We start from the raw sequence: 23036 nt of genomic DNA on the forward strand, positions 1-23036 counted from the left end.
CGTCGTTACATACAAAACCAAATCAACACTATTGGCGATTGTGATATCTATAGTTTCGGTTGCCTTGATGATCAAGATGAAATAAAGTTTCCCCTATGAGACATTCCATAAAACAACTGCTGACTGCAACTAAAGTTGTCAGTACCATATTAGGTAAGCTGAATAATTCCAGCACTGTAAATCCATTAATATTCACTGCAGATTTGCTTTGTACGTTCAACCACTAATGTGAAATGTGACTGAATTCGTTAAATATTCTTCAGAGCCACAAGCTGTACCGTCTTGCGTAGAACTGAAAAAAATCACAAATTCTCAATAATTTTAGTAATGAATACTAACGAGACTGTAGAGGACATAACCTGTCTACATGTCTTGATTAATTGAGCACACATCAGTACTTCCAGATGTAAAAAAAGCATAAAATTTCAGATCGTTCGCACTATCGATTTAAACAAAGATTAAAGCGTCTTTGTGTTTTCTTTAATAATTCGAAAGACAGAACGATATATCATTCTCATTTAAGTAAAGGGAAACCAAAGATCCATAACTTTCAAACCTTCCCGTCTCCTCTATATCTCTTGCGTTACGCAACCTTCCCTTCCACAATAACCTATGAAACCTTCCCTTAGGATTTCTATCTCTTGCTTAATAATAACAAATGAAATCTTTCCTTTGAAATTAATTCTCTTTCTCAATCTTCGCATACAAATTTAATTGCTGCTTATTAAAAGTGATTTTCTGATTATTTCGACGAAACATAGAATGTGTCATAGTCGTGGCCTTCAGTCGTTACCTGCAATAACCCAAAACTGTTCCTACCTTTTTTACTGTTACTGGATCGCCATCTGACTGCTACATCGAACTGCGACATGAATATACTTACTGTTTTACTATACTCTATAAGCTGCTGGTGGGCTGTCATAATGAGTGACTGTATTTATTACCAAAGCTGACGTTATTCTTTAATTAATTTGACTGAAGCTAAGTAATTCATAGTTAAACTTTTTCTTGACAACAATAAAATTTTGCAAAGTTTTACGTTGATGGTTTTTGGGATGGATTATAATCAGTAATGCAATATAGCTGGCAAAAATTAATTATATTCTGAATGAAATGATTTTACAAACGTTCAAATGGGACTTACTTTTTACAATAATCTTACAACTAGCACTGCGCAAACATATCTTCAGTAGTCTTGAGTTTCTCAAAAAAAATAATTCAATAATATTAGTTCCTCTTATGATAATAGTTAGCTGATATCTCTGTACTTCCGATTATAATCTCTTGTAAATCATAGCTGGTGGCTGGCAGGCACACCGCTCCTCTCAACCTCTCGCTTCAGACCTGCTATCGACTCGCTTCACTTCTCGCCTGCTACTGATTTCCTACGAACGCTAAAGTGCGGTCTCTCCTGCCAACAATGCTTTCTGGTACAGACAATCCCTGCTACCATTACAAAATGTATCAATGCGCGGTCGTTCCCGCTCTTTTCTTAAAATGTATCCATACGCGGTCTCTCCCGCCCTTTTTAAAATTATATCAACGTGCGGTCTCTCCTGCCAATAATACTTTGATGCAGACATTCCCTGCTACCACAATTATTTCCAACATGGCAAATATTAATTATTCCTACTTAATCCTATTAATAAAATATAAACATCTTTCATAAATTGTGGTTTGACAATAGAAATATACACGTCTTACAACTTCTCTGTTTCAAATTAAAGTTAAGTCTTACCGACGCATAGAATTCCTCACTATCCTAACATCGTCGATTCATTTTTCCTGTCCGTATACAAAATGCTTTCAAGATGTCATCCAGGCCAAGGAAGAAACCAGAGAAAATACGGAAAACTACTATGAATTACGATTACCATGCATTCATTCTCTCACTAACAATCCTTTCAGTATACCTACCGTGAGTGGTAGATAGCACTGTGAAGAAACCAAATTACTGAAGTTTTTGCTCAACGATTCTGTATGTTTATTGGGGGTGCTGAATACGAATTTCATATTTTCTGGCGTGTAGGAGGTCGGCTTCACAACTAAAAACGTGAAAAACATCAATTTTCACACTTTTTCCGGTTTTTCGCTTGTAACTTGAACACTGTGTGTTTCTCGACAATGACAATTTTCCGTGGTAATGGGAGCCAACCCATTCTTTGCCGACTTCCACCACCACTATTCTGGATCTAGGTGGTTACCGATCTACTGCAGCATCTGATGGAAAGCTCTGAGGGGGGGGGGGGGGGGGGGGGGGGGCGGTGGGGGGGGTGTTGAGCTGCAGATTCAATGGTAGGTATGGAAGCCCTGTCTGCTGATGACTTGTATGCTATTATGACTGTCACAATAATCATTGAATTACATTTCTTTTTTCGGTTGAAGAACAATAAGAACTCACTCTTCAGACTGGACCGTCCACAGCCTCTTGTTACCTTCTTCATTTTCCAGATGAAGAACTTACTCGAAGTGATGACCCAATCCTGGGCTCAACATCCTCTCCTTTCATAATACATGTATATTACTACTTACAAGTCCATATTCATCTTCCTACTCAGTATCATGTACCTACATACTGTAGATATAATTTGCTAATGTTTTCGTCAAATGTTTTTTTAATCGGTTCATTCAAAACAACCTCTTTTGAGCGTAATATGCAGCAACTTATAGCACTGCTGAGAGATGGATTTGACTGTAGGGCGCATAAGACATTTTTCGTAATCTTTGCTTTTCTCACTTCCCCGTATGAGAAAATTGAATGTTATATACGAATATTGTAGGAAATTTAATGTATTTTCATGAAGTGTAGAGTTTTTGTTGTTAATATTTATTGTCGCAGAATAAGCTGAGTAGCTTCGTGGTGTAGTGGTTGTGACACTAAACTACTGCATTGAGGGTCGTGATTTCAAAACTCACCTCGAATGTACAGTTCTAATTTCTGTATTCGGTTCGAGTACATTCTAGAAGTATCCACCAATGTCAAGAATCATTATAATGGAATGTTCTGTAGCTGTATATACTCGTATACTGTATGTACTCTGGCCCGACCGGCCAGTGTGACCGAGCGGTTCTAGGCGGTTCAGTCTGGAACCGCGCGACCGCTACGGTCGCAGGTTCTAATCCTGCCTCGGGCATTGATGTGTGTGATGTCCTTAGGTTAGTTAGGTTTAAGTAGTTTTCAGTTCTAGCGGACTGATGACCTCAGATGTTAAGTCCCATAGTGTCAGAGCCATTTGTTCTGGCCGGAAGCAGTTCGGTCCGCGCTCTTGTATGTGCAAGTGTTGAATAAACCTTCGTTACGTGAAGTTTGTGTTCGTCATTCATCTCATTACACCTTGTTTATATATATTCTCGAGTTGTTCGGGGTGGGAACGGGCGTTTTGACGTTTTCGCGGAAGGGTCCAAAACCGCTGCTTTTCAGCGCCCTCTAGCGCCGACTAGGCATAAAATCGTAACTGCCTAGTGTATTTGTAGAAAATTTTGTCTGCTTCTGTTTCGTACGGAGCGTTAATCTTCAAGAAACGCATAGTATTACAGATATAAGCGAAAAATTGAAAAGTGCGAAAATTGTTTTTCACGTTTTTCGTTGTGAAGCCGACCTCCTACAAGGCAGAAAACATGATATTCGGTTTCACGTCCCCTATAAAGATATTGAACCATTGAGGAAAAAATTTCCGTAATTTTGTTACGGAAACGGCTGTTTTGAACATCTTCTCTGTGCACTCAGCGCTATACAAATAAACGGAAAGGGTAAATGTTAACTGATTTCTCATCCTCCCACTTACTCTTACTTAAGTTTACGTTGCTTCCACTTCAGTAGATTATTTATAATGCTCGATCGAAGACATCTGTTCTTAAATCATTCCCATTCGTGATGAAATATACTTAATTACGTAGCGGTTACTTGTAACCAAAAGCATTCTTTAACTAGGCTTCAGACAGCAGTTGCAACGAGTTCGTAACCCTGTTGGACATACGTGAAATAGTCTGCTTTGTCTCAAATGCTTCTGTAGTTCTCCACAAAAAGAGATTCTCTGTCACAGTTAAGCATAGCATAATCTGTAAAAGGAACAACTCCACAGTAAGAAAGCCAGTCGCTTTATAACTAATCACTGATCAATGTATTGAGCATTAAGGCTTTCAGGCTAGTATACTTAAATTTGCTACAGCGCTTCCGTGTATTAAATGAGCCTTCCGACGTAATGTTGGTTGTATGTCAGACAAGTAATTAGACAGTATTACAGTAACTCATAAACTTTGAAGACGCAACTGAAACAGAAACGCAAAAGCGACAGTGGTCATAACTGGTCGAATCAGTCTTTGAAAACATAGCATTTAGGGCACCTGTTGATATTCTTGTTATTTTCTTTTGGAATACGATTCCTAAGTATTACGCATTGATAACCACTCTATAATAGCTACCTTGTGCTGTGCTCTTCGTCCCATTACTTTCTCTTGGCAAGTAGCTTGATGAATGACTGCGCGAACCGGCCGCTGTGACCTAGCGGTTCTAGGCGCTTCAGTCCGGAACCGCTCTGCTGCTGCGGTCGCAGGTTCGAATCCTGGCCCGGGCTTGGATGTGTGTGATGTCCTTAGGTTAGTTAGGTTCAAGTAGTTCTAAGTCTACGGGATTGATGACCTTAGATTTAAGTCCCATAGTGCTTAGAGCCATTTGAACAAAATGATTCCACCAAATTACTTCATGATGGTTTATTCATAATTGTTGGCCGGTGCCTGGCGTTGTTCTCGTACACGAATGTAGACGAGAAATCAGTTGACACAGTGCCAAACATAAAACAGGTGAATAGTTGTTGTATCGTATGATCAGATCGCTGATGAAGATTACTCGTAATTCGTTCCGGCCACTATTCATGTGACAACACTCTACACTCCCTTTAAAACACTTTCTAACCGTTATCGAATAATTGACAGGTGTACGTTATTGTGATATACTGTTATTATTATTTTATTTTAAATTCATTTTAAATCCTTTGTAGAAACCAAACTGTAGTAGTTTCCACAATCCCTTCTAGCTGCAGTTGACTTACATTGGCTAGCCACAATCAGTTCACGAATAGGGAAATTTTGATTCCGAGAAAGCCTCGATACTGCCATCAGCCAATCAGTATTTAGGACATCAGTCTTAAATTTCAAGTTCTGCAGTATTTCAAGGCCAGTATTTGCGTTATTGCTTATATTTCTTTTGTGGGCAAAGGGCCGTGGCCGATATGATTCACTGTCTAACGCTTTGTCTTTCAATGCTGGAGACATCAGAGGCTTTAACGATTCAGAAAGCAGTTGCAGTCTCAAACAAGCTCAGCAGGCCGAACTTTTTATATATATCCATGAAGCGGACTGTTCGTGACATCAGCGGTCTGATGACGTCACGAACCGACTGCTGCGTGGATACGTATAAACAGTTCTGCCTGATCCGAGCTTGTTTCAGGCTGCAACTGTTTTTTGGGTCGTTAAACCATCTGATGATGTCTCCAGCACTGGAAGACGAAACATTAGGACAACGGCCTTATGACCATAAAACAAATATCAGCAATAATATTTATTTGAAGTGTTAATTCGTTACATGTGTATTTGTATATTGTTCCCAATTTTTTTGATTGGTCTATCGACAATGGCTCGTCGATACCTTTACAGCCATTGTAATACAAGTGAGCACTGTATTATAAACTTCATAGTAAAAAGTAATGCACTTAATAATGCCCTCTGCCAATAACATGGCAAACATGTACGATTAGCAATAATTCACCATCCGTTTGCCATAATGTTTGACCAACGTAATCTAAATACATTACAATTTAAATGTTCGTTTGTTCAGAATCTTACGTCTCGAAACGTTCTTCGCCAATTTCCTTCAAATTTTTGCACGGTACTCTAATGAACATTCGGACAGACAGAGATTCAGTTAAATTCGACTACGAGAAAGTAAATGTTGTACTCTGCTATGAAAACGTGAAATTTCGGTTTCTTTGTCGTAGTCTATTTCGGTTACGATAGGTTGGCATGTAAACTGTTTCAGAAATTTTCCACATATATTCTTATATGGCGGATGGTTCAAAAAGAAAAACAGATTTCAGTTACTTATTACAGGCAAACTATAAAACATAGAAACAAATTGAAACTTTCTCCATCCAGTGATATAGGCAAAGTTTTGACGCAGCTGCGCTGTTGTTTGTTTGTAGCAACATGGCAACTACACCACAAGAGAAATCATTTTGTGTGTTGGAATTTACGCGAAGTCAGTCTATTGTTTAAGTGCAACATGCATTTCACCGTCTATTCAGAAAGAAGCCGCCTCTGGATATAAAATTCTTGTTATTTGTTTGCATATGCATGTGGCAGCATTTTGCCAAAATATTTATATTCCTGAAGCCTCCAAAAATTAGGATTTACAGTGTCGTTGCAGCTTCGGGCTGTAAGAGGTTATGTGTAATGTTTCCCCACTGCTGGTTGCCTTTTGAAACCTACACCACGAGTCAGAACTTTTTGGGCAAAGAGGATGTTCTGCAATGTTGTCTGTAAAGGGTTGATGAAAAGTCGCTACCCGCACTGCTCTTTTCATTTTCTTTACTGGATGCGGCATTTCTCTTAATTGCCAGATCATAGTAACATTCCATTAAATGTCTACTGATAAGAAGACGATGTCCTTAGACTGGATTACCATCAGGCAGTTTCTTTCCTTTCGTGATCTTTATTTTTCGGAGCCTTGCACCCATACTTTTCTGCAAATGTCCACAACATTCAAATTTTGAAATATCGGAGTCTCCATACACTTTAGATTCTTTTACTTTCATAAAACATTTTTAATCTCACTCCCCAAGGTAATTAATGTATCTACCGCTCTATAGTGTTTGAAACTTACGGAACACTTTGAGCACACTTTCCTCTTTCATTTCAACACTAAAACCATTGTGAATTTTTAGAGCGCTTATAAACAAAACCCTTCTTATAATACCTGCAACTGCAGAAGTGCTTTAATGATCTTTCCATTATCTGGAAGCACCCGCTTTCGGAGATGATTCTACACTCCTGGAAATTGAAATAAGAACACCGTGAATTCATTGTCCCAGGAAGGGGAAACTTTATTGACACATTCCTGGGGTCAGATACATCACATGATCACACTGACAGAACCACAGGCACATAGACACAGGCAACAGAGCATGCACAATGTCGGCACTAGTACAGTGTATATCCACCTTTCGCAGCAATGCAGGCTGCTATTCTCCCATGGAGACGATCGTAGAGATGCTGGATGTAGTCCTGTGGAACGGCTTGCCATGCCATTTCCACCTGGCGCCTCAGTTGGACCAGCGTTCGTGCTGGACGTGCAGACCGCGTGAGACGACGCTTCATCCAGTCCCAAACATGCTCAATGGGGGACAGATCCGGAGATCTTGCTGGCCAGGGTAGTTGACTTACACCTTCTAGAGCACGTTGGGTGGCACGGGATACATGCAGACGTGCATTGTCCTGTTGGAACAGCAAGTTCCCTTGCCGGTCTAGGAATGGTAGAACGATGGGTTCGATCACGGTTTGGATGTACCGTGCACTATTCAGTGTCCCCTCGACGATCACCAGTGGTGTACGGCCAGTGTAGGAGATCGCTCCCCACACCATGATGCCGGGTGTTGGCCCTGTGTGCCTCGGTCGTATGCAGTCCTGATTGTGGCGCTCACCTGCACGGCGCCAAACACGCATACGACCATCATTGGCACCAAGGCAGAAGCGACTCTCATCACTGAAGACGACACGTCTCCATTCGTCCCTCCATTCACGCCTGTCGCGACACCACTGGAGGCGGGCTGCACGATGTTGGGGCGTGAGCGGGAGACGGCCTAACGGTGTGCGGGACCGTAGCCCAGCTTCATGAAGACGGTTGCGAATGGTCCTCGCCGATACCCCAGGAGCAACAGTGTCCCTAATTTGCTGGGAAGTGGCGGTGCGGTCTCCTACGGCACTGCGTAGGATCCTACGGTCTTGGCGTGCATCCGTGCGTCGCTGCGGTCCGGTCCCAGGTCGACGGGCACGTGCACCTTCCGCCGACCACTGGCGACAACATCGATGTACTGTGGAGACCTCACGCCCCACGTGTTGAGCAATTCGGCGGTACGTCCACCCGGCCTCCCGCATGCCCACTATACGCCCTCGCTCAAAGTCCGTCAACTGCACATACGGTTCACGTCCACGCTGTCGCGGCATGCTACCAGTGTTAAAGACTGCGATGGAGCTCCGTATGCCACGGCAAACTGGCTGACACTGACGGCGGCGGTGCATAAATGCTGCGCAGCTAACGCCATTCGACGGCCAACACCGCGGTTCCTGGTGTGTCCGCTGTGCCGTGCGTGTGATCATTGCTTGTACAGCCCTCTCGCAGTGTCCGGAGCAAGTATGGTGGGTCTGACACACCGGTGTCAATGTGTTCTTTTTTCCATTTCCAGGAGTGTATATACGAGTATAGTACGCCCCCCTCCCTTCCGCCCCCCTATTTCTCACGCAGGGACCGTGAGAACAGGGTTAGATTAATTACAGCGCAGAGAGAGCTATTTAAACTGTTATTCTTCCCGCGCTCCGTAAGGCTTGAGGTAATCATGTCCCCCCCCCCCCCCCGCCTCCCCCTTTCACCTCTCGTCTCACATTGTTATAATATGGTCCCATTCTTAAACTACACCCCTTTTTGGAAATGGTTCAATCAAAGTACTTCTAGCAAATATTATGCCAATTGTCGAAAAGTTTAAATGGTCATGACAGGTGTAGAGCACAACAGAAACATAATTTCGAAGCAGGTCGACGTAAATAGACCTATCAGTTGCTGCTTTGATGTCCGACAGTAAAGTAATGGCCAGTTTACAGCATTTCCTAAGGAATATTAGAACGAGTATGAAACACACTCGCTATGCCAGAATGAGATTTTCACTCTGCAGCGGAGTGTGCGCTGATACGAAACTTCCTGGCAGATTAAAACTGTGTGCCCGACCGAGACTCGAACTCGGGACCTTTGCCTTCCGCGGGCAAGTGCTCTACCAACTGAGCTACCGAAGCACGACTCACGCCCGGTACTCACAGCTTTACTTCTGCCAGTACCTCGTCTCCTACCTTCACACTCGCTATGAATTGTTAAAAACCAACATCCACTTGCGCAATGAAACCAATTGTTGATTTATGCTGCTGACGAACGGTGTGCCACACAGTAATTATGACCTTGTTACTTGTCGTACAGGTGGAAGCCCAGCTGTCACACCCATAAGCAACCACCTTCAGCAGAAATACATGAAATGTATTCGCAATTGCGAATATGGAAAACCAGTAGCTGTATAATGGAATGACGACAATGAAAATTTGTGCCGGGTTGGGACTCGAACCCAGATTTCCCACTTGTAGCGAGCGGTCGGCTTACCATTTGGCTATCCATGCACGACTTACAGCTACACCCAAACTTCCATATGTCGTCAACCATGCGTCTACAACCTGTACTCGTACATCCATTATGTATATTCCCTTACAGGCGAGACATTTTACTTGAAAGTCGCTTGCCAGGTGCCGACGCGAGCGGCCGCCTTACCATTACGCTATCCAAGCACGACTCGCGGCCAGACACAAACGCACAAATTATTTAAATGTCGTTAATTACATACCAACTCTTACATGAGAAATATTTTCTGCATACCTTCGTTTCGTAGATATTCCCGCTAAACCTTTCGAGGTGTGTTTTACCCCTTGAAAGTGAAATTGGGCACAAACAAAAAAAAATGCGTATTGCTAAATGGCTCTGAGCACTATGGGACTCAACTGCTGTGGTCATAAGTCCCCTAGAACTTAGAACTACTTAAACCTAACTAACCTAAGGACATCACACACATCATGCCCCCCCCCCCCCCCTGCGGGTCCGGGGTAAGAATAGACCCGAGGTATTCCTGCCTGTCGTAAGAGGAGACTAAAAGGAGTTTCAACCGTTTCGGCCTTCCATGTGATGGTCCCCCTTTGGGTTTGACCTCCATTTTTCAAAATTCTACAGAAGTATGAGCCTTTTGGGGAAGGATGCCTTACGTGGTGTACCACTGGTCCTAAGTGCACTAAGACCTTGGCACTCAGCATTGTACCGGCGTTGTAACAATACCCACTATTCCTCAAATTGGGCCTAAATGCCTGATGGGTTGTACAAGTTACGCCCACAGTGCGTCCCCATCTGCACCTACGATCATGATGGACTTTCCATGGCACCAGAAATCCAGCACGGTAGCCAGCCCGTTGTGGTGGGGTCGTCATGTACCCTCTAGGTTGTAGCCCCCTGACAACACAGGGATCGTACTGCCGATACCTGAGCTGCACCCTCCCCACGTCGGCCAAGGAGTAGATGCCCATCTCCTTGGGGCATCAGGACTCCCGGCAACGGTCATCCTGCCAGGTGGCCCTTGATGAGGCTGGGTGGCGCCCGGGGGGAGAGCCCCTGGTCGGAGTGGGTGGTATCGGGGCGGACGTTTCGCAGATGAAACGTCAACACGTATCAGGTCGCTCTGCGGCCGAGTCTTTCAAAAGAAAAGGTACCGTTTCTAGTTCTGGTTCTCCTGCCCTTTCCCCCTTGGCCACTCCCTGGGAGGAGGGACAGGCCCGCCGGCTTGGGGCGAAGTACTTCCCCCGCTATTTGGTCTGTTCTCGAACCGATGGGGGGACGTTCGCCACCTCCAAGCCCATGTTCTTTGTTCAGCACATTGAGGACATCTTTGGGGAAATCGAGGCTCTCAGTAAGATGCGTTCGGGGTCCATTCTTATAAAGACCACCTCCGCCACACAGTCGGCGGCGCTCCAGGCATGCTACCGCCTAGGGGACATCACAGTGTCCATTGTCCCGCATCTGGCACTAAATAGGACGCAGGGGGTTATTTTTCATCGGGACCTCCTGCTACAATCTGATGAGGAGCTCAGGGCCAACCTGGAGCGCCGAGGCGTGCATTTCGTCCAGCGAGTCCAGCGCGGCCCCAAAGACCGTCGCATCGACACCGGGGCCTTTATCCTCGCCTTCGAGGGGGACGTTCTCCCAGAGAAGGGAAAGGTGATGTGCTACCGGTGCGACGTGCGACCTTACGTCCCACCTCCTATGCGCTGTTTTCGGTGTTTGCGCTTTGGGCACATGTCGTCACGGTGTGAGGCTGAGCCCCTTTGTGGCGATTGTGGACGTCCTCTTCGTGAGGAACATACATGCACCCCACCACCTTGGTGCGTTAATTGTCCTGGCATCCACTCGCCTAGATCCTCAGACTGCCCCACATATCAGAAGGAGAAGAAGATACAAGAACTCAAAACTTTGGATCGGCTCTCTTATTCTGATGCCAGGAAGAAGTATGACCGCCTCCATCCCGTGCCGTTGACCACTTCATTTACCTCAGTTGTGTCCACTCCTTCCGCGGTATCCTCACCCCTATCCTGTCCCCCCTCCGCCTCCTCCGTCCATCAGGGGGCTCTGCCTCCGCCTCCCAAATCCCTCCCTTCCAAATCCTCCTTCCCTGTGGCCCCTGCCCCCTCTGCCCCAGGGGCCACCCTTCCTCCTCCTCCTCTCCCCCCGCCACCTGAGAAGCGATCCTCTTCTCAGGCGTCCATTGGGGAAACGTTCCGGACCCCAGCTTCCGAGGTCCGGCGTTCCAAAACGGACCCCGCGCGTGAGGACCTTCTTCGGGTCCAGCCCACCATCCCTGTGCCTCCTCGGCCTTCCAAGAAGGCCTCCAAGAAGAAGTCTCTATCCCCCTCTCCACCCCGGCGCGTTTCGTCTGACACTCCATCCGTGAGTCGCTGCTCCCGGCCGTCCTCAGTTTCGCCGGGATGCTCTGCTGCCAGGCGCTCAGCTGGCCTCTCGTCGGCAAATGATGCTGCCCCTCCTACACAACCAGGGACTGTGGGCGCAGCTGGCGACGACTCGATGGAACCGGATCCGCCTCCCGCCGGTTGTAGCGTTGTTCCCTCGCAACCGGGCCCTCCGCGGCCATCGAGGTGACCAGCTCTTCCCCCGTCTCGTTCCCCCAACTTTTTGACTAGCGATGGCCTTGTTACATTGGAACATAAGAGGTATTCGATCTAATCAGGAGGAATTACAACTGCTCCTCCGCCTGCGCTGTCTGCTCGTCCTTGGTCTCCAGGAAACCAAGTTGCGCCCGGCTGACCGTATTGCCTTTACCCACTATACCTCGGAGCGGTATGACCTCACCCCTGTGGACGGTATCCCAGCTCATGGTGGGGTCATGTTGCTCGTTCAGGACGATGTCTATTACCATCCCATCCCATTGACCACCCCACTCCAAGCCATAGCTGTCCGTATTACTCTTTCTGCTTTTACTTTTTCAGTTTGTACCATCTACACTCCACCGTCATCTGCTGTTAGTTGGGCTGACATGATGCACCTGATCGTTCAGCTTCCCCCGCCGTTTTTATTGTTTGGCGACTTCAATGCCCATCATCCCCTTTGGGGCTCTCCTGCATCCTGTCAAAGAGGCTCACTCTTGGCGGATGTCTTCAACCATCTCAATCTTGTCTGCCTCAATACCGGCACCTCGACTTTCCTCTCGGACCCTACTCATACCTACTCCCACTTGGACCTCTCGATCTGTTCTACCACTCTTGCCCGTCGGTTCGAGTGGTATGTCCTTTCTGACACCTGTTCGAGCGACCACTTCCCCTGTGTCGTTCGTCTCCTGCACCACACCCCATCCCCACGTCCTTCGAGCTGGAACATACCGAAAGCTGACTGGGGTCTTTACTCCTCCCTGGCGACCTTTCCGGACCACGATTTTCTCAGTTGTGACAGTACGAGGAATGGAATGTTCGGCAGCATTGATTATAACAGCCGTGAGGTATTCGACCTGACTACCTTTTCTTCACGTCGCGTTTCCGTCCCCTGGTGGAACGAGGCTTGTAGGGACGCTATCCGTGCTCGACGACGTGCTTTACGCACCTTTCGCCGCCATCCTACGTTGGCGAATTGTATTGAATACAAACGACTCCGAGCGCAATGCCGTAGAGTCATCAAAGACAGCAAAAAAGCTTGTTGGGCCTCTTTCACCAGCTCCTTTAACAGTTTTACTCCCTCTTCTGTCGTACAGGGTGGCCTGCGCCGGCTGTCGGGCATTAAGGCCCACTCCTCAGTACCTGGCCTGACCACAGGTAATGAGGTCCTTGTTGATCCTGTGGCTGTCTCCAACGCCTTTGGCCGCTTTTTCGCGGAGGTTTCAAGCTCCGCCCATTACCACCCTGCCTTCCTTCCCAGGAAAGAGGCAGAAGAGGCTCGGCGACCTTCCTTCCACTCGCTGAATCTGGAAACTTATAATGCCCCCTTTACTATGCGGGAACTCGAACGTGCGCTTGCACTGTCCCGGTCCTCTGCTCCGGGGCCAGATGCCATTCACGTTCAGATGCTGGCACACCTTTCTCCGGCGGGCAAAAGCTTCCTTCTTCGTACCTAATATCGCGTCTGGACCGAAGGTCAGGTCCCCATGCGTTGGCGTGACGCCGTCGTTGTTCCTATACCCAAACCCGGGAAGGATAGACACCTTCCTTCTAGTTACCGCCCCATTTCTCTTACAAGCTGTGTCTGTAAGGTGATGGAGCGCATGGTTAATGCTCGGTTAGTCTGGATTCTTGAATCTCGACGGCTACTTACTAATGTCCAATGCGGCTTTCGTCGCCGCCGCTCCGCTGTTGACCACCTTGTGACCTTGTCGACATTCATCATGAACAACTTTTTGCGAAGGCGCCAAACGGTAGCCGTGTTCTTCGATTTGGAGAAGGCTTATGATACCTGCTGGAGAGGAGGTATCCTCCGCACTATGCACAGGTGGGGCCTACGCGGTCGCCTGCCCCTTTTTATTGATTCCTTTTTAACGGATCGAAAGTTTAGGGTACGTGTGGGTTCCGTATTGTCCGACGTCTTCCTCCAGGAGAACGGAGTGCCTCAGGGCTCCGTCTTGAGCGTAGCCCTTTTTGCCATCGCGATCAATCCAATTATGGATTGCTTTCCACCTAATGTCTCAGGCTCTCTCTTTGTCGATGACTTCGCGATCTACTGCAGTGCTCAGAGAACATGCCTCCTGGAGCGCTGCCTTCAGCGTTGTCTAGACAGCCTCTACTCTTGGAGCGTGGCAAATGGCTTCTGGTTCTCTGAAGAGAAGACGGTTTGTATCAACTTTTGGCGATATAAAGCGTTCCTTCCGCCATCCTTACATCTCGGTTCCGTTGTTCTCCCATTCGTGGAAACAACTAAGTTTCTAGGGCTCACGTTGGACAGGAAACTGTGTTGGTCTCCACATGTCTCTTATTTGGCGGCCCGTTGTACACGTTCCCTTAATGTCCTCAGAGTTCTTAGCGGTTCATCTTGGGGAGCGGATCGCACTGTCCTGCTTCGCTTGTATCGGTCCATAGTCCGATCGAAGCTGGATTATGGGAGCTTCGTCTACTCGTCCGCTCGGCCATCCCTCTTACGCCGGCTCAACTCCATCCACCATCGGGGGTTACGTCTTGCGACCAGAGCCTTCTACACTAGTCCTGTCGAGAGTCTTTATGCTGAAGCTGCCGAATTACCATTGACCTACCGGCGCGACGTACTGCTGTGTCGGTAAGCCTGCCGGCTGTTGTCTATGCCCGACCACCCCTCTTACCGGTCCTTCTTCGCCGATTCTCTCGACCGTCAGTACGGGTTGTATGTGTCTGCCCTGCTGCCCCCCGGAGTCCGCTTCCGTCGCCTGCTTCGATAACTGGATTTTGCCCTCCCTACCACCTTCAGAGAGGGTGAGAGCCCGACACCACCTTGGCTCCAGGCTCCGGTTCATATTTATCTCGACCTCAGCTCATCCCGAAGGAGGGTACTCCGGCTGCAGTGTATTGCTCACGGTTTGTCGAACTTCGTGCTCGACTTGCCGGTCACACCTTTATTTACACCGATGGCTCCAAAACTGACGATGCTGTCGGCTGTGCCTTTGTCGTCGGGGCCGCCACCTTTAAATACCGGCTCCTCGACCAATGTTCGAGCTTTACGGCCGAGCTTTTTGCTCTCCATCAGGCCGTTCAGTATGCCCGCCGCCACCGCCATTCATCGTATGTACTCTGCTCTGACTCAGTGCTCTTCAGAGCCTTGGAGCGCCCTATCCGGTCCATCCCTTGATTCAACGGATACAGCAGTCCCTCCATTCTTTCGCTGATAATGGTTCTCCTGTCAGCTTTCTGTGGGTTCCCGGACATGTAGGAGTGCCTGGGAATGAGGCTGCGGATGCTGCAGCCAAGGCTGCAGTCCTCCTGCCTCGGCCAGCCTCCCATTGTGTCCCGTCATCTGACGTTCGTGGGGATGTTTGTAAGAGGCTAGTGTCGTTGTGGTGGGATGCTTGGCCATCCCTCTAAGGAAACAAGCTCCGGGCAGTAAAACCGCTCCCAACTGCTTGGAAAACCTCCTCCCGACCATCTCGGCGAGAGGAGGTCCTTCTGACCAGGTTGCGGATTGGGCATTGCCGGTTTAGCCACCGCTACCTGCTCTCCGGTGACCCAGCCCCGCAGTGCCCTTGTAGTCAGGCATTAACAGTGCGCCATGTTTTATTGTCGTGTCCCCGTTTTAGTCAATTTCGTGTTGTCCTGTCACTGCCATCTACTTTACCAGATATTTTAGCTGATGACGCTCGAGCAGCTGCTCGTATTCTGCGTTTTATAACTTTGACTGGCTTGTCCAAAGACATCTAACCTTTTTACTTATTTTATCTGCATCTTTGTCAGGTCCTTCTGGTGTCCCCCCATCCCCTTGAGTTTTACTAGATTCCATGTGCTCTAACAACAGTGACTGGGCGCTAATGACCTCAGTAGTTGAGCGCCCTTAAACCCCACCAAAAAAAAAAAACATCCATGCCCGAGGCAGGATTCAAACTTGAGACCGTAGCGGTAGCGCGGTTCCAAACTGTAGCGCCTAAAACCGCTCGGCCACTCAGGCCGGCTGCGTATTGCTCTATTTTACCCTTTCTAAGCATGCCCCAAGTTTCATAAAGTTTGTGTACTGACACCTTGGGAATGTTCCCTTGTAAGCACACGGTGATCTTGTCGAGATGCATAGAAAATAATGTCTCCCGTCAAATGTGAAGCCCTGCTGATGGTTTAAGCATGGTTTCATGAAGCCACATAACGTAACTATCAAACATTTCCTTCTTCATGAAATTCTCAGTCGCACATTGCAGGGGCAACAAACACTCTCCTGCGGCGTTTTCGATGGGAAGTGTTTGATCATTCACCACACAGCCCGGACTAACTTTCATTTCCATCTATTCTCTCACATGAACCGTTAGCTATGAGAACAGCAATTTTGCACAGACCAACATAGGTAGTTCGCTGCAATCACAGGCGGCTGCCTTCTGTGACGAGGGTATTGGTATGACAAATGTCTAAATCAGAGCGGCGACTACGTAGCTAAGCATCTGAAAGCTGTAGCTAAAACGGCACATAAAACATTTTTTTTATTTTTACTGTGGTTTCCATTTCTCGACCGATCGAAGGTCGAAAACAAAAAAATGTAGCCATGGTATTACTGATCTAGCTGCCAAATCTGACCCAGTGGAAAACGCTAACTGTCATTTCATGTCATCTTGGAGATTACTGGAAAGACTTAATAATGCTTTAAGATAGATCCTGCGAACATCAACCTGTCTCCTGATATAGTTGGTCATGGGCTCTTGCTCAATTAAGTTGTTTAGGGTCACATAAACAAGCCAAAACAAGGACAAATAAATGTGGAGACCAGTGAACTCAGTCTTTGCATCATCGTTAAATAGCCTGAAAAAGTTGAATTTAGATGAAATGAGGTTGACGAAAGAAATTAAACCTTTCCAGATCAAACCTACATCATGTACTCCCGTTTTGAAATCGCTCATACACAGCTAACAAAAGCCTAATACGTCTCTTGGAAGATGTCTTCGAGTCGTTTTAGAGACTTACTTTGGTAACACGAGGTCGCGGCAGGGAGTGTCCGCCACCCGATACTATCCTCACCAAAGTATCGGTGCAATGCAGCATGCGATCTCACTATGTGGCGCAATGATATCATTACCGGAATAATTTGTAGTCTGGGCCGGATCAATTCCTTTCGCCTTGGTACTAACAAAACGGTTCAGATAAGGCTCACCAGTCCGACCTTGACCCGCGAAGCGAGGATAAACAAGTCATCATTTCTATGCCGCCGTCATCTCTGTAGCAGTTTGGTTACCTTCAGATAAGTTGCAGATTCACACTACCGTACCGGAAACAGGCTTGACTTCCAGTGTCCAAATGACGCTCAGATGTCACCCTGCCGTTTCACCGGAAAGTGCAGCTAACAAATAGAACTGGGACAATCGAAACTCAGCGTGGTGAAAGAAGCAGAGGTTGAAAATACCGCTTCAGTTGTAATTTACTTTATTTTCACACGACCGGTTTCGGACTGTTATAAGCCCATCCTCAGGTTTCGTACTGGAAATAACAAAAGGAGGGAGATAGTTTTCACACGCCGCAACACACACAAAAGACAAAAACAAACATTTTCTAAAAGTTTTAAAAACTTTTAAAAAACATTTCGAAACCGCGGGTCGGGCTAGGTGCTGTGAATCCCATGTCAATGCGAAAGCGGCACCAGACAGTGCTACGGACGACTGCCTGGGTAGGGAATATACACAAATGATATCACGACACACAACGCTGTGCTGTTGTCACCGTGCGCCGCGTGTGGCAGGCACGGTGTGCTTCCTATGAGCACAGAGCAGGGAGTAGCGGATGCGAACGAGGGGGTAAAAATATGCTCCTTTACAACGCATAATGCACATTTAACTTGTATCGTGTATTTTTTATGTAATTTTTTTCTTATTTTTTCATTTTAAATGTAAACCACTAAATTCAAATTATGAACTGCCGGGCTAGTGGCCCCGTGTTCTCTCCGTCAGTAGATGGCAGCACTTTTGCCACTCTGGTTTACCAATGTGCCTCCTCGTTCGTATCCGCTACTCCCTGGTAGATTAAGTAGTTTGTAAGCCTAGGGACCGATGACCTCAGCAGTTTGGTTCCATAGTCCTTACCACAAATTTCCAGATTTCTGATTATTCCGATTACATCATCAACCACGGCATCAAATGGTTCAAATGGCTCTGAGCACTATGGGACTTAACTTCTGAGGTCATCAGTCCCCTAGAACTTAGAACTACTTAATCCTAACTAACCTAAGGACATCTCACACATTCATGCCCGAGGCAGGACTCGAACCTGCGACCGTAACGGTCGCGCGGTTCCAGACTGTAGCGCCTAGAACCGCTCGGCCACTCCGGTCGGCAACCAGAGCATCGTGTAAGGAGGGACGGCTCACCCTTCTTACGAGACAATAATGCACAGAACCGATTCCATATTTACATCATCTCATAGCAAGAATCTTAAGGCAATTTCTATCCATAAGTTATGTCGCTCAGTTAACTCTGTACCCTGTAGATCTAAAGTGAAAAACTTGCAGACTTTCACACACGTTGATCCGTTTTTTTTTTGCTTCTGTTGCTCGTATTGACTTAACTGTGGCACTGAATGATTTGATACATGGATTTCATTATGTATCTACATTTGCACAGCTTCATGAAAATCCTTCTTATTACGGTACTGCAGTATGACTGAGCTGGATGTAGAAACACAGTTGCGAAGCCGAAAGTGCGTTTTATCCCTCTAATTCGTGATAATTTGGGATAGTTTATTAATAAAGACTTTTTTCGTAACTTCATCATGGTAAGTTGAAATTAATTTTGGATCAGTGCAGCACACATTAAACAGCGTTGTTTCAATAGTTTATTGAACGCAACAGTTATACATAAGAGAAATTTATCAACAGCTGTATAATCTCCCACATTGATGAATTGTTCTCGGGTTATTAAAGCCAACAATATTTGGCGTCGTCCTGTCGCAAAGTTTCGATGAGTTTCGTACCCATCATCTTCTGGCGAAGAAGATGATTGAAGCCAACAATATTTGGTGTCGTCTTGTCGCAACGTTTCGATGAGTTCCGTGGGTACGAAACTCATCGAAACGATGCGAGAAGACGACGCCAAATATTGTTGACTTTAAATTTTGTAGGTGGTGATTTTTATTCTTTTATATTTTTTATTAAGCTTGCTACACCCGGCTGATTACCCGAGAAGATTTCATCATGGAATACTCCCGAGAAAGACTGCAATCGCATATATCTCCCACAGTATCTAAAACAGACTGACAATGCTCGCATAGTTTTTGGGCCTTCACGCCGGTAAACAATACCGCGGTAGCCCTTCGTCTCACAGCATGTGATTATGTGTAAGTGAATTTTCTCTAAATCTAAAAACTTACGTTTATCTTTCTTCGTTGTTTCTTCTAAGATAAGTCGGAGGTTTACTATGGCCTTACATGTTCCTGTATTTCTCCGGAACCCAAACGGATCTTCCCTGAGATTGGCCTCTACCAGTTTTGCCATTCTTCTTTAAGTAATTCGTGTCAGTATTTTACAGCCATGACTGATCAATATAGTTACCTTACAGTTAACTTATAGTTCGGTAGTATTCAAATCTGTCAGCACCAATTATTACGAAGGCGTGCTGAAAAGTAATGCCCCCGCAGTTTCTATGCGAAAATTCTTAAATATTTTTAAATAACAGAAACTTTATTAACGTTCTACATCCTTACTCTTCATGTCTACATATTTATTTCTCGAAATGGTCACCCTGGCGACGAACACTTTTCTTCCAACAGACACTAGTTTCTAGATTTCGTCACTGTGGAATGTTTGCATTGTTGACGGAGCCACAACCTCACCTCTGGTTGCACCGTTCCATCACTATCAAATTTGAAGTGCTTTGAGTTTTGAAAACAGATGAAAATCTGATGGGGCCAAGGCGGGCTAAGTATGGACAACGATCGACGGTAGTGAACTGAAGGTGTCGGATTGTTACAGATATCGCAGCGTTCGTGTGTAGTCTGTCCTCGTCTTGCTGAAGGAGAGAGTGCTCCTTGCATGGACGAACTCTTCTAGTTCGTGGTTTCAGTTTTCTGTGGTTATAAACTTGATTAAAGCACAGTGTTTCTCACGCTCTTACACACGAGGACTATTCGAAAAGTAAGGAGCAATCGGTCGTGAAAAGGAAACTACAGTGAAAATCCAATGAAGCTTTGCACGGATGAGTTGCGCAATATCTCTAGTATCCCTGGTCACATCGCCCTTCTCAGTTCTGAGCCCACAGTGAGTGCGAAAGAGGCTTACAGAATAGTGTCTCCCGCCAAGGATGGGTGCCTGCCGAGAGATTTCGCCTGATTTCAGGCAGTCTCACTTAACACTTAACGTAACCGCCATGCTGTTCCTTCTTCATGACAGATCTCGGGCAGACACTGCAGGGGCAATGAAGACGCTCCTGCAGCGTTTTCAACGGGAAGTTTTTGATCACCCACAATACAGCCCACACTTGGCCCCCTCTGATTTTTATCTCTGCTCAAATGAACCGCTGCCTATGAAGGTAACGAGGTGCAGTCCATCATATAAAATTGTCGGAAAGCACAGCCGGCTGCCTTTTGTGGCGATGGTATTGGAGAGTTGGTACAACGCTACGACAGATGTCGAAGTCGGAGCAGCGACTGTATAGAGAAGTAGCTGGAAGGTGCCGCTATCTGTTGCAGATGAAACATTTCTGGTTTTCACTGTAGCTTCCAACGTCGCATTTCTCTTCCACTCGGCAGGACGACGGTTCAATCCTAGGTCCGGCCATCCTGATTTAAGTTTTCCGCGATTTCCCTAAGTCACTTCAGGCAAATGTTGGGATGGTTGCTTTGACAGGCCACGGCCGACTTCCTTCCCCGTCTTTCCCTAATCCAATGAGACCAATGACCTCGCTGTTTGGTCTCTTCCCCCAAATCAATCCAATCCAATCCATTTCCCGTTTAGCCATTCCTGGGTTGCCAATTTACAAACTTCCTAACACTCTCAATTTTAGATGTCTGTATTACCTTTGACTGCATTATTTTCAAGGGATAGTATACAAAGAAGGATGGCACAAATGTTTGATTGACGGTAGAGCATCACGAAAATATTAACAAAGCATAATTGGCAGACTCCTGAAGGCAGACGCAAATTATCTCGCGAACGCCTAGTTAGCCTACTAAGTTTCCAGCTACAGTATTACGTGAAAAATCTGGAGGTATTCTTTAGCCCCCCAGTCGTGTTCCCGTAGGGATCGTAAAGACAAGTTGAGACGTGCAGGGGTATTTTTAAACAGTCATTCTTCCCGCGCTCAACACGTGAATGGAACGGGAAAAAACGGTATGCGCCCTCTGCACTTCACCTCATACAGGTTTACATACCATGTATGTAGATTTAGAAGTCTTAAGCGAGGATTTTATTGAGGCGTTATTTTGCGTTTCAATGCTTCTCGTTGTTATTTGCGTCTATGTGACTGACGAACGTGGCAGCAGCATTCAATATTTGCTCACGCCACTGTATATTTGCTGTGGCCGCCGTTTCGCTCCCAATCTACTGGGCTGTCCTTTGCCCAAACAACACAACGTTCATATGTGAAACATATGTACAGTATTATGCCTGGTTTCTTCAAGGATTGTTACAGTGTTCGTTATATTGTCAGTTTAGTATTACGTATCTCTTGTTCTGTAACTTGTTGACGGCAAAGCCTCTGTGCCTCTTGTATTTTTAATGATTGCACGATAGGTATAACACGGAGAGTTGTCATGACGTAACGAACTAAAAGCCGACATTCAGCCCTGTCAGTTGCCCCAATCATTAGCGTCTGATGGAAGTGTTTTGATTTTAAAAAAACACCAGCTTGCGATATTCACCTGTGCACTAACTGATCTTAATATAGTTTTAAGTGTAAAGGAATCGCATTTCATTCATAACTGGGCTCCTTCAAGCAATGCATCCCTTTACAAGCAAATACATGAATTTTGGTTGCGCTGATTACTTTTACTGTAGTAGTCTTATTTCTTTCAAACTGAAAAATAGTCTGGGTTGTAACGTTATTTAATTTCAAAGACGCGTTTCACCCTTTGAGCCTTCTTGGGATCGTCCACAAAACAAAAAAAAAAAACAGTAATCTATCGTGTGCGACTACACGAATAAATAAATTACAGCACGTATTAAAACTTACACAAAAGTAGCTGCATATAAAAACCATCCACCATAGAGTTATAAACAATGAGATTTGGTCCTGTTTACAAGAAAAATTGCGACAATAAGCCACCCCGTGTATGAAGAAGGCGGAATAATTCCAAAAGAGTTTAAAAAACCTATGTTACCTTAAGCATACCAGCAGAAACCACCATAGCAACACAGCGTAGCACCACGCTTACGAAAGTGCAAACTCGCTAACAATTGTGCACGGCGCAATAGATCCTCTTAGCTCTCATACAAATATGTCTATGACCGACAAGAAAGCACACACTGCACTAGAGTGGCAAGGAGCAGGTGGCCCGCAAAAGTAGCCATAAGCCGCGTGCACGAATACACTACTGGCCATTAAAATTGCTACACCAAGAAGAAATGCAGATGATAAACGGGTATTCATTGGACAAATATATTATACTAAAACTGACATGTGATTACATTTTCACCCAATTTGGATGCATAGATCCTGAAAAATCAGTACCCAGAACCACCACCTCTGGCCGTAATAAAGGCCTTGATACGCCTGGGCATTGAGTCGAACAGAGCTTGGATGCCGTGTACAAGTATAGCTGCCCATGCAGCTTCAACACGATACCGCAGTTCATCAAAAGTAGTGACTGGTGTATTGTGACGAGCCAGTTGTTCGTCCACCTATGACCAGACGTTTTCAATGGGTGAGAGATCTGGAGAATGTGCTGGCCAGGGCAGCAGTCGTACATTTTCTGTATCCAGAAAGGACCTGCAACATGCGGTCGTGCATTATCCTGCTGAAATTTAGGGTTTCACAGGGATCGAATGAAGGGTAGAGCCACCGATCGTAACACATCTGAAATGTAACGTCCACTGTTCAAAGTGCCGTCAATGCGAA

General features: G+C 46.0%; 1 protein-coding gene and 1 non-coding gene across 2 annotated transcripts in view; one reads left to right on the plus strand and one right to left on the minus strand.

Annotated features, from left to right (window-relative positions):
* LOC124789881 overlaps positions 1-23036 on the plus strand; it is a 612342-nt gene that overhangs the window by 346347 nt on the left and 242959 nt on the right. The window lies entirely within an intron of this gene.
* Positions 8984-9058, minus strand: Trnap-cgg. Its single transcript has one exon. It is a non-coding gene; the product is annotated as a tRNA-Pro (tRNA).

Source organism: Schistocerca piceifrons, chromosome 3 (genome assembly GCF_021461385.2).
Source record: "Schistocerca piceifrons isolate TAMUIC-IGC-003096 chromosome 3, iqSchPice1.1, whole genome shotgun sequence".
In the NCBI taxonomy this organism is placed as follows: Eukaryota; Metazoa; Arthropoda; class Insecta; order Orthoptera; family Acrididae; genus Schistocerca; species Schistocerca piceifrons.